General features: G+C 52.8%; 1 long non-coding RNA gene across 1 annotated transcript; it reads left to right on the top strand.

Moving 5' to 3' along the window:
• Positions 1–298: 298 nt before the first annotated feature.
• On the top strand, positions 299–6,810 carry LOC308341958. Its single transcript, XR_013966739.1, has 4 exons — positions 299–1,601; positions 2,895–3,017; positions 6,424–6,498; positions 6,617–6,810. It is a non-coding gene; the product is annotated as an uncharacterized lncRNA (long non-coding RNA).
• The last annotated feature ends 4,691 nt before the right edge of the window (positions 6,811–11,501 follow it).

Below are 11,501 nucleotides of genomic sequence, written 5' to 3'. Positions count from 1 at the left end.
TGCCCACTCCAGCCAGGCAACTGGATTGACAAAGAGATGCCTTCTGCTTCTCTGCCTCTGCCCATTGTTAAAGAAGAGCACCCTGAACTCGGCGGGGTGGAGGTGGGTGGGGAGGGGGGTGAGGCAGGGACCTGTCTTAAACTCCTTGACTTTGGGCTTGATGACTCAGGAAGAAACCGAGCCGCACCCCACAGTCTTGGGCGGCAGGCCACTCTGTGGTGAACTGTCCTCCCAAAGATGCTTTTTTTTTTTTTTTCCAAATTTCAGTCATTCCGGTAACAACCTCATGACTTTTCTTACTCTAAAGTCATATCAATCACACATAATATTCCTTATTTAATATATGATTTATACGTGTGAGTTCTTTTTACTTCACTAAACTCAGCCTCATCCTTAGAAATCTTCCCCGTGGAACCACAGATTTGATTCGCTGGAGATTTTCTCCCTAAAGCAGAGGAAATAACCATGGAATGAGCAAATGCTGGTCCAGTACCACCTCTAACGTAGCCGTGGGGAGGCAACGAGGGGGTTATTCCTGGGGAGGCCCCCGGGGCCCACTGCTTCTCAGACCCCTGAGATGACAAGCCTGGTGCCTTGGGAGCCGCATCCAGCTACAGGAGGCCTAAAAGCTGCCTAACGTTACGAGGGCTGCAGGGCTGCAGGACTCCGTCTGTCCCACCGCTGGGTGCAGCTGGATGAGTTCTGGAGTCTAGGCTTCATCATAATGACCCCAATATATTAGCACAGCCCTTCAGTGTTTGCAGAGCCCATTCCCAAACCCTAGGCTCACTGGGACCAGCCTAAGGTCACATGAGCAGAGAGGACAGAGCTGAGACTGAGGGTCAAGGTCCTGGAATGCGATGGCTGGAAAGCCCAGTTTGTCTGGTCTCACGCTTCCCAGAAGCTGGTCTGTGAGGTGGTTTGAGGGGCCTTTAAGGGGCCTTGACTCACAGAGCAACAATGGAACGCACCTCCTGTTCTCTCACGCTTTGGTTGCCAACAAGGCAGAAGCCTCAGTTAGGTGCTAGAGGGTCTTTGACACACCCCTCTCTTCCTTGCTGGCATCCCGCCCAGACATAGAGTCTCAGAGCCAGAGGCTTTGGCAAGAGAGTCTCTAGCTGGGGCTTTGTAACTGTTGCGGTAGGAGGCATTCTAAGATGGCTCCAGGATCTCTGCCCCCAACCTGTGTACATGCCCGTCCTCTCGACTGTGCACGGAACCTGGTGAATGTGACTTAGTGAATCAAGGGGTGTTTATTCTGGGTGGGCCTGGACTAATCAGAGACAGCTTTACAAGAAGGCTAAGTGTCAAGAGGTACGTTCTTGGGAGCCTGGAAAATACCAAACAGCCACTCTGTGAACTGCCTGTGGGGGGCCACATAGGAAGGAGTGGTGGGCAGCTCGGAGTGCTGGGAAGTGAGGGTGGTCCCGGGCTGACAGCTAGCAAGAACACAGATGCTGCCACACGGCTACCACGGGCTGAATTCTGCTACCACCAGTGAGTTTGCGAGAGGAGCCTCAGCCCCAGGGAGGTTTCGGCTCTGTCAACAGGCTGGAATCAGCGACCCCATGCCTGGACTCCTGACCTATGGGAGCAGTGAGGTAATATATCTGTGTCAATTCAAGCTGATAAGTTTGTTCCATGACAATTTTTGCTTTCCTTGCATTTACTTTCGCAGTTACTTGATATTGGTTTTCTATTTAGTGCAGAGATAATCAGGTTTCCTTAAATCTTTAAAAAAGGGAAAATTATTAGAATTCTCTGATATTCATACCATCCAGAGGTATATTACGTCCCCTGTCCTTGAATCTGGGGCTGGGGGAGGGGGGACCGTGTCTGCTTCTAACATTAGAGTGAGATGCAAGTGACAGGATGTGACTTTCATGTTAGGTCATCAAAGGCCACGGGGCGTCTGCTTGGTTCTCTTAAGACACCTGTGCTCGAGAAGCCAGCTTTCACGTGAGACCTCAGACTACCCTGAGGCCACCATGCTGGAGAGCCGTGTGTCAATACTCCACCGCCAGCCCCACCGAGCTCCTAGCCGCCAGCCGTGGGAGAGAGTCAGCTTGGACGTCCGGCCCCATCAAGCCTTCAGATGAATGCGGCCCCAGCCAGCATCTGACTGTACCTGCCTACAAGGCGCCAAAGAATAAGCACCCCGCCAAGCCCCTCCTGAATTCCTGACAACACTGCTAACAAAAATCAAATGGTTGTTTAAAGCTGTTGCATTTTAGGGTAATTTGTTAAGCAGTAGGAACAGCTGGACAATTAGTAGACACGTCCAAGTGATTCAAAAATCAAACAGTCTGAGAGTCTGGGATCAGCAGGCCTGCCCAGAGGCTGGGCATTGATGGGCTGCTGCAGCGTCTCGGTCACAGCCTCCCCAGTGACGAGCGTTTGCCGAGTGCCTACTGCATGCCATGCCTTGTGGGCAGTGTGGGCATGTGTACCAGAGGCATCAGGGAGGTGGGGGGGGTGGCAGCCTAATTTGAAGGAGGGGACACAGATGAAGCTGCCGACTCCCAGCACTGCAGGTGCTCAGTCCATGTTTCTTGCAATGAACCACCTCCACCCCCAGAGCGGCCATGCTGCATACTCATTCATTCATTCATTCATTCCCCCCCAGACACTGACCAGGCACTGTGTGTCCAGTGGCTGGGAGACCCGCTCCTGCCCCCAAGGCACTTGCCTCCCAGCATCGTATGGAGGGTCGGTCTTGCCGAGTGACAAATGAGGCAGGAGCATGGTGGGCTGGGTTGTCAGCAAAGGCATGCTGGAGCGCTTATGGACCTTATCATTATTTAAACTTAGGCACACACCCTTCTATGCATGTTAAAATATTTTTACACCTATTTAAAGCCAATGGATGACATTCCCACTCTCTCTATTTTCAGAAAGGACATTGATGCTCCGAGAGGTGAAGTAACTTGAAGGAAGGAGGCAGAGGAAGGACTGGAACCTGCGCCTTTCGAAGCCCAGAGCCGGACTCCATCATCTGTCATGCCTCCCAACGCACCGTAAGACTGAGCAGACAGAGAGGGCACTCCACGCAGGGAAAGGGCAGGAGCAAAGGCTTAGCGGCAGGAATCTGCTTCCTGCAGCTAGGGAAGGTGGAGAAGAGCGGGAGGTGGAGGGTTTGGAAGCCCACTCAGGATGTCTGCATGCAGCTGTGCTGTTTATGGCCCTGCCCAAATCATTAGCACTCAGTTCTCTCTCCATTTCCACCCCCTTCCCCTGCCTCTCTCTTTCCTTCAAGGATTTTTTTTTTTTTTTTTTACAGTGTAGTGAGTCTAAATACCCATGTGGGTATGGGTGTGCGTATAAATATTTTTTAACAAGGTAAATGTCTTTAATCAAAGCTGGCCCCCCTCAAAGGTATTTCAGTTTGCCAAATGCACAGAGAAGATGAAGCCTTCTTCTGGTTTCCAGCTCACAGATCACTTTGGCCCAGGAAGGCTTTGTGACAGTTGGGTTTATGAGAAACAGTCTCCCTGGCAGCCCAAGACACATGGCCCCAGAGGAGGGGGCTCGAGTGTGGGGCCAAGAGGCCAGGCTCTCAGGGCACAGAGGGGTGGGGCCCCTTCTCCACCCCCAGAACACAGTCCTAGGCCTCCTCCTTTCCTGGGAGGCAGGAATGAGCCGCGTCTGCTAGAACTGGAGGGGTCCTTTTCTTTCCCATGAAGGTGAGGCCCAGGGAAGGTATCAGACTTGTCCAAGGTCATGCAGTCAGACCCTGTGACAGACCCCCAGTGCAGGTTTTTTCCTCTACACTGGACTCATTCATCCTCAGGGTAAAGGAGCATCAGAGTGTCCTCAGGTCCCCATCTCCACCCCGCTAGAAGCAGAGAGAAATGTGTGGAGAGATGAATGTCCTGAGCCAAGGGGCTGGGGAGATAATGGGTTTTTGACCTGGCTTTCTCTGTTCTTGGCTGCCCCACCAGGTCCCAATCAGGCCAGCCCTAAATCGGGTCCTCCTGATGCCTCTTAGGGGGATGGGAGAATGAAAGGAAGGTTAGCTGGCCATGGGAAAGCCAGGAGAGAGCTGAGGTGGGAGAGCCAGACTTTGAGAAGGACGCCTGGGGCTCTGAGGAGAGCACTGCACAAGGAGTCCAGCGGTCCAGCGTGAGGAGGACACTGCTTTCTCTGTGAGCGCAGACATTCATGTAATCCACTCAGGGAGTATTTGCTGAGGGTCCGTATGCCTGGCTCTGTGCTAGAAAGGGGGAGAGGATGAAAATGGAGCCAACTCGGTGAGTCCCAGGAACTGCCTGTTCAGCAGGGGAGAGAACCCACGGGAATATTGTTACGGTGTACAGTTTGGCCAGGACCAGGAGGGAAAACAGAGAGGACGGGCTGTGCGGGTTGGGCTAGAAGGGGTGGGAGAGGAAGCTGATCAGGGAGGCAAGGGAAGGGCATCCCAGGCACAGGCACAGCACAGACAAAGACCTGGAGAGCGGGGAATGAGGGGTGTGAGCAGTCCTGCCCAGTCCGAACAGTCCTCACGAGGGAAAGGAAGTGTGGAAAGTGTGCTTGGAACCAGGTCAGGCTGGTTCTTGAGTGACCAGGGAAAGATTTCAGACTTTTTTTTCTTTTAGGCTTGAAGGGTTTGCAGGGAGGACATGTCAATAAGCACGTGAAGTGGGAAGAGTCACCTTTGGCAAGTCTAATGCCCCTCGAATTCCTCAGGGCTCAGCTTCCTTCTCCGTGGGTAGAGGGAACTGACCTTGACTGGGGCTAGCAAATAGGCGGCACACATAACAGGCATCACTAGTCGCTCCCCGCACGTTCTCCCACCGAGCTCAGCCTCAGCTCCACAGCCCCCCAGCCAGTCTCTACCACCACACGGAGACGGCCGGAAGGCTGGCGCTGATTGGCCATTTCTCAAAAAGGTGATGTTGGTGATCTAACTGCAGTGAAGACAGCGGTAGACAGGAGACAGAGGAGCTTCTGTCTCATCTTGCCTTCTGATCAGCTCACCACTCAGGGCGCTAATCCTGGCTGCGGAGAGATGGAGAAGTTCAACGAGGCCTTTCTGCAAAAAGCTTGCATCCCAGCGCCAAGGGCTTGACTCTACCTTTCTGCTAAATCCCACCGTCCTTCCAGTCCAGACGAAAGGGGCTGATTTAGGGGGTACCCTCCAGCCTTGCCGCTGTCCCCAGAGCTGCTAAGGGCTCTCTCTCATCCCTGGCCGCAGCCCTGGTGGTCCTAAACATGGAGTGTGAGGAGCTCCTGGTTTTGTTGGCACAACACAGACACCCAGTTAGTTAGAAAAACATGTGGCTTACTCTTCCCTCTCTGGGTCCTCCAGCTACCAACTTCTAATTCAATTTCCCTTGAAAAACAATGGTTTCAGCAGAGGGAGAAACAAGATTTTCCGAAACTTTGTAAAGCTTTGCAAAATAATTACCCCCGAAACAGGCAGATTCCCCGCCAGCTGGATTTGCCCCCTTGCTTCCCCCTGGAGTCGCCCTCCCAGATCGGATCCTGGGCATCCACTGGGCATGGGGTACCCAGAGGTCACTGCTCTCCCTCCTGGTTTCTCATCTCCTCTTCCAGTGAGGACTGGTCTGGGAGGCAAGGGGGGAGGAGAAGGTGGTCTCTTTGTCCCCCACGCCTGGCCAGGGAGGGACCAGATTTTGATGGAAGCTCCTTGAGCTGGTTTCACCTTCGCGGTGCCCTGGCTGCTTCCACAGATGGGACTGAGCCCCTGGGAGGGTGTCTGCCTGCAACCCCACCAAAGAGTGGGGGCCAGAAGGAGGCACCGAAATGCTCCCCAAGTCCTGACCAACAGAAATTACAACATAATAAGTGTTTATTGTTTTAAGCCATTCAATTCGGAGATAGTCTTCTTTTTTTCTCGTTTTATTTTATTTTATTTTATTTTTTCAGTGTTCCAAGATTCATAAGGTAATGTACCAGCCCAGCCCTCTGTCGACAGAGCTCCCTGCTGACTCACAGCAGCCATTCGCCTCGCTTTGTTAAGAAAATCATCTAACACTTGGAAATAGGCAAGGAGTAGGCGGCAGGTCTCTTCATTGTCACATCGGGGCTCCATTTAACAGGCCTGCCTTGGGTGCTTAATTATCTGGAGGGATGTACCTTTGGCTTAGTGTATGCTGTTAGAAGGTGTGACTTTAAAAGTTATATGTTAACTTACGGATTTCTGTCTAACAGAGAACCCCCAAAGGTTATGGATTGTTGGCCCTTTAGGACATTAACCAGTTTTGTGTCTAACTGGGCCATTTTATTCTAACATTCTTTCTCTAGTATTCTTTAATGGTTCCCCTAGTATCCTTTGAAAGAGCATTGCCATCTTCCTGCTGCTCCTACTCATGAATTAAACAAATTTTTACATTTGTTCAATCTATATTTGCATGGGAGTCCTACTTTAATATATATATATATCTGTATATACATTGACAGGTTACATACCTCCAGGAATGGGAAACTCACTACCTCTCAAGGACCTCAAGAGTCTTAGGACAGCTCCTAGAACAGGTGCAGGAGTTGTTCCTTATCCTTCTAGCTACATCCTCTAGCTATTGTTCTTCACTGAAGGACAGCCTCAGGAAGGGAGCTGAATCCCTAATCCCTGTGGTATCAACTCACCCCACAGAGCACAAGTACTGGATGCAGAGAGATGAAGAGACTTCCACAGGGCTGGCCATCATTCTGCAAAAGCCTTTCCCAGGCTTACATCCCAGCATCAAGGGCTTTTCACTATAGAGTACATATTTTGTAACCAGAAAAAGAAGTTATTAAATTTAATTTAATTTAATTTAAAAAAGAATTAAACTATTTTTAGAATTTAATTGCTATCTATAGTCTTAGAATGCTATCTAAATGTTGTGTCTGTGAGTGAATGGAGAATGGGTAAGTGAATGGGGAAGAGCTATTTCTGATGCTGCTCTGTACACAGGCCTATGCAGTTTAAGGAACTGGAGATTGGCAGGGGTCCACTCTGACCTCTACCTAATCTCTTGTCTTTAGGATTTGGAGGGCTATCACCAGGTAAGATCTCACTGGTTTCCTTTCTGGCCTTGTGGCTTTGGGGATGAAGGCCAAATCCCCACTTCAACCCTCTCTGTGTGGCCCACCCCTGCACCCCACCCTCTTTTGTCTCATGCCAATCTCTCCTTTGCCCCCTTCGTTCCAGGCACACTTTCTCTCCCTTAGGTTCACTATGATCCTGTGCACCACCTGGTCTTTGCCCATGCTGTCCTCTGCCTCTGTGATGCATCCTTCATCTGCTTCTCGCCTGGGCCACTTCCTACCTTCATAGAGGCTCTCAGAGCACCTCTACCTGCCCCTCCCCCCTACACTCATTAGGTGGCAATTTAATATTTCTTTATGAATGACTTGCTAGTTCTGGCCTCCCCTGATGGACTGTGGGTCATAGGAGGATGGCGGCCACCTCTGCCTTGTCCTGTGCTTTGTGCTCCAGGGCTCACACTGGGCCTGGTGAACAATGGACCCTCAGTGCCAGCAAAGAAATAAAGATTTCATGACAAGTGGTGGCAAAATGGGAGGCTAGCACTGAAGTTGCTGGACTCGAGGTCCAGTGCTCCCTTTGCAGCCAAGTGTCGGTGGGGGGGGGGGGGCAAACGTGATTCTTGTTAAACTGGATGGGAGTGCGCTGGCCTTTCACATACCCACGAGCCGTGACTCAGGTTATATGAAGTACAATCAAATGGTCCCTCTTTTTTTCTCCAAAGACAGCAGCTTACTAGCCACAAGAGGCCTCTTGCCGCCTACTCACACCTCAGCTCAGCCAGAGGGTTTTATTTAAAAAAATATGTGTATCACAATGGAGGTAAATGCTCATTGAAAAAAATGCAAAATGCTACCAAAGTGTGGTGAGAACAAAGTGGAAGGCCTCCCGCTGTCACAGTCCCAGAGGTAACCACTGCGCTGTCTACACTGTGAAATAACCATAACTGTGATCACAGCTGACTTACTTGGGCCTACTCGCAGCCAGGCTACTTTACATCCGAGGTGCCACAGGAGCCCAGAAAGTGGATACTTGGTTTTCATTCCCATGTCCTCGACAGAGAACAGAAATGTGCAGTGAGCTTGAACAAGTTGCCCAGAGTCACACAGGCAGGAAGTGGCAGAGCCGGACTGGATTCCAGGAAGAGTCGGGACAGTCTAGGTGCTTCATCTAGAGACCTCTGCCTTTTAAGCAAGTGTCTACCCTTAACATCTTAGAGCCCCGATGTTCAAGGATGGAGTCGGGACCTAAGCCTTGACTGCTCTTTCCCTGCTCTGTGACCTTGGACAGCTTACTAAACCTCTCAGTGTCCCAGTTTCTTCAGCTGTTAAATGGAGAGCAGGGTGGTTCCACTTTGGGGCTGGCTGCCAGTTAGGGGACAGAAAGTGACTGGAGCGCAGGTCAGCAGGCAGCAGGAGGTGCTCAGGCTATGCTGCAGGTGTTGCTGTCATCCACACCAGGTGCGAGCTGTGCTGGGGCACTGGGAGGCAGGCTTCTGCTCCCCTACAGGGAGCCCCAGTCCAGAGCAAGCAATGACACCTGCCCCCACCCTTCTCTCTACTGGCAGCTCCGGGGCTGAGCCCAGGCTTTCTGAATTGTAGCAGGTGTCAACTGCGACAGGTGTCAACAGCTGCCACCGTACGGCACCCGCGGCGAGCCGGGAGCTCTGCGAAGACCTTTCTGCCCATTTCAGTCCACCACGGCTGCCTTGGTTGGGAGCTTGGGAGCCGGACGGTCCTGAGTTCAAGTCTGTCCTCTGGTGCTTCCTGCCACGGTGCTGTGAGCGAGAGGTTTTGCCGCTCCGCCTCAAGCTGGGCACAGAGCTAACGGGCAGCAGGCGAACCGGGTGGGCTGAGCCCCCACCAGCCGGAATCGAGAGGAGAAACAGAAGACACATGCGCATGCCACCCCCTATGTGCACCTCGTGATCCATGGGGCGTCAGCTGCGAGCGTGACGTCACCGGCCCTTCACCATCACGTCACAGTTAGACCCAAGCAGTCAGTATGCTGACTCCGGTGAACAGAGGCTCACCGGAGGCAGTGACTTGTCCAAAGCTGCATTTCTGGCATTTAATGAGCTCTGTTTCCTCCGAGGGGACCACCCCAAGCCCCAGGGGAGCCAGCAGCCTCCTCTGCACCCCAGGACAGGCCCCTGGCCGCTGCCTCCAGTCCCCCTCCTCCCGTCACACCAAGTCCCCCTGCCGCAACTGTAACACCTCTGGCCCCCCGGACCCTGGGGAGGGGGCCCTGGAGAGGGAGGGAGAGCCAGAGGCTGCAGCTGCCAAGAGGGAGAGGCCGAGAACTGGCCGAAGGAATTCTAGACTCCCAGGTTTGGAATGAGAGAAGCAGACATTCTTGAGACAGTTGGGCCCCCATGCCTGTCCCACCCTTTTCTAATAAGCCCGAAGCAGCTTGCCCTCTGGTCAGCCAAGCAGTCGTCTAGCCTCTGCTTACACACCCACCGGTAGGGAGCCTGCTGCCTCCTCAGGCCCCCGCTGCACCCCGGGCAGTGCTGGCTCTTGGGGGCACACGGGAAGGCAGCCATGGGGCACCCATGGGCTGGTGGAAACGCATCCGTTTGGAGAAAGCCCTGGGGCAGAGCTCACTGTACCCTCCCCGCCGATCCAGGGGCATGTGACCAGCGGAGGTCACTTCCCAGGATTGCCAACCCTACTATTTCCACACCAACTCGTCCAGACCTTCCTTGGCAAATGGCAGAACTTCACATAACTTCACACAACCAGGTTAATCCTCCCAACACCCTCGTGCAGGGAAGGCTAGGACTATCTACGGATGGAGAAAATGAGGCACAAGACAGGGCAGCGCCATGTCCAAGTGCACATGGCAGTAAGTGGTAGAGGTGGGCACTGATCCTACCCTTGGTAAAATGCCCCAGCCAGAAGGCTCCAGACACAGGATCGGTTCAGGTGCTTTCAACTGACTGCTCGGTGGAATCACCTGGGGTGGGGACCCCCCAAACCTTAATTACGTGTTCTAAAAGACCCCCCCACCAGTGTAGCCAGGGTTGGGAATCACTGATGGACCTAAGCCCCTCATTTTTTAGGTGAGACAACAAAGGCCCAGAGAGGCCAAGTTGCTTGTCCAAGGTCACACAGTAACTCGGTGGTATTAGAACTGGATCTTGGGGTCCCTCAAACCACCAGGACTCTGACACTTCTCAGGGTTGATGCAGAATAAACTAATTGCATTTGGTTGGTCCTGTGCTGCCCACCCCCATCCTGTCCACACCCACCGCTGGCCGCAGCTGCCCAGCCCCCAGCCTGATTTCTACTCTGGATTGGCTGGCTCCTCTGCATTTGGAAGCAGAGGGAAAATCCACCAGGGGAAACAGTGGCAGGCGTGGGGTCCTTTTGCCTCAGTCTGTGGGTTTGTCTTCCTCTTAAACCTCTCATGAGATGGGCTGGAGGATAAACAGAGCAGTGTTCCTTGTAAAATGAAGAGGGGCCATACTTCTGCAAAGACGCTGGGGTGGGGGGTGGGCGTGAGGGGACCCCATCTGGGAACCCCTTGGGCCTGGGCTGCAGCAAGCGAGGTTGTCAGTATGGTGGGGACACACAGCTCAGTGCCCTGCAGCCAGGCTCCTCTCACCACTTCTGTTTTGCTGGCCAAGTGAATATAGCCTCAAACTGCCCCTGAATGGGCACCCCTCAGCGGGATGGGGCCAGTGGTCGTATGGTCCTGGCAAGATTAGATGAGATGAAACATGTTGGGGGGCTTTCTGGAGGCAAGTGTAAGCACCTGTTGTTAACACAGGCCTCTCTCCTGGGGCCAGGCATGAGCGTGTCCATCTCTGTGCAGCCCTGGCTAAGTGCCTTTCTACCCTGAAGCCTCAGTTGTCTCTTCTGTGAAATGGGAGGAGGGTGATTTCTGGTGTCCTTTCCTGCCCAGCTGTTCAGAGTTGAGTTTTTACTGCTTTCAGACCATGTGGCAGTCCCACGTTTGGAGCAGACAAGGTCAAGAGCCACACCTGGCAACTGACCCTGATCCTTTCGGCACTGTCAAGGCAGGCAATGCCGACTATTCCCCACGCGGGATGGGACACAACTTGGAGGCCCAGGCTAGCCCTCCTGCCTCAGCTGTGCAGTATCTTCCTGGTCTGGAGGCTGGTTCTGAAAACCTACCATTTGTCCACACCTTCTGAAGCTTCCGTTTGTTGACCACCTTCTATGTGTCAGGCCCTGTGACATGGTGTGACTTGGTCAGAGTCTCAGTGGGAGGAATGAGCCCAACACTGAGGCCTGTGTGGCTCCGAGTTTCTGCGCTTAGCCCCACACTACTTTATTTTGCTAAAATAGTGCTCATGCTACATTTATAAATGTCTCACTACACTCCTGAGAGTTAACGGCAGTTGATCAGAAGAATGGTCCCAGAAGCCAAACTGCCAGCTTTCAGATCCTGGCTCTTGCCTTTGCTGTGTGACCTGGGGCAAGTTACTTAACCTCTCTGTGCCTCAGGTTTTACACCTGTAAAATGGGTTACTGACTTCCTT

This window comes from Martes martes (genome assembly GCF_963455335.1).
Source record: "Martes martes genome assembly, chromosome: 4".
NCBI lineage: Eukaryota > Metazoa > Chordata > Mammalia > Carnivora > Mustelidae > Martes > Martes martes.
Note: the sequence above shows the minus strand (reverse complement) of the source record. Positions and strands in the feature narration are given on the sequence as shown.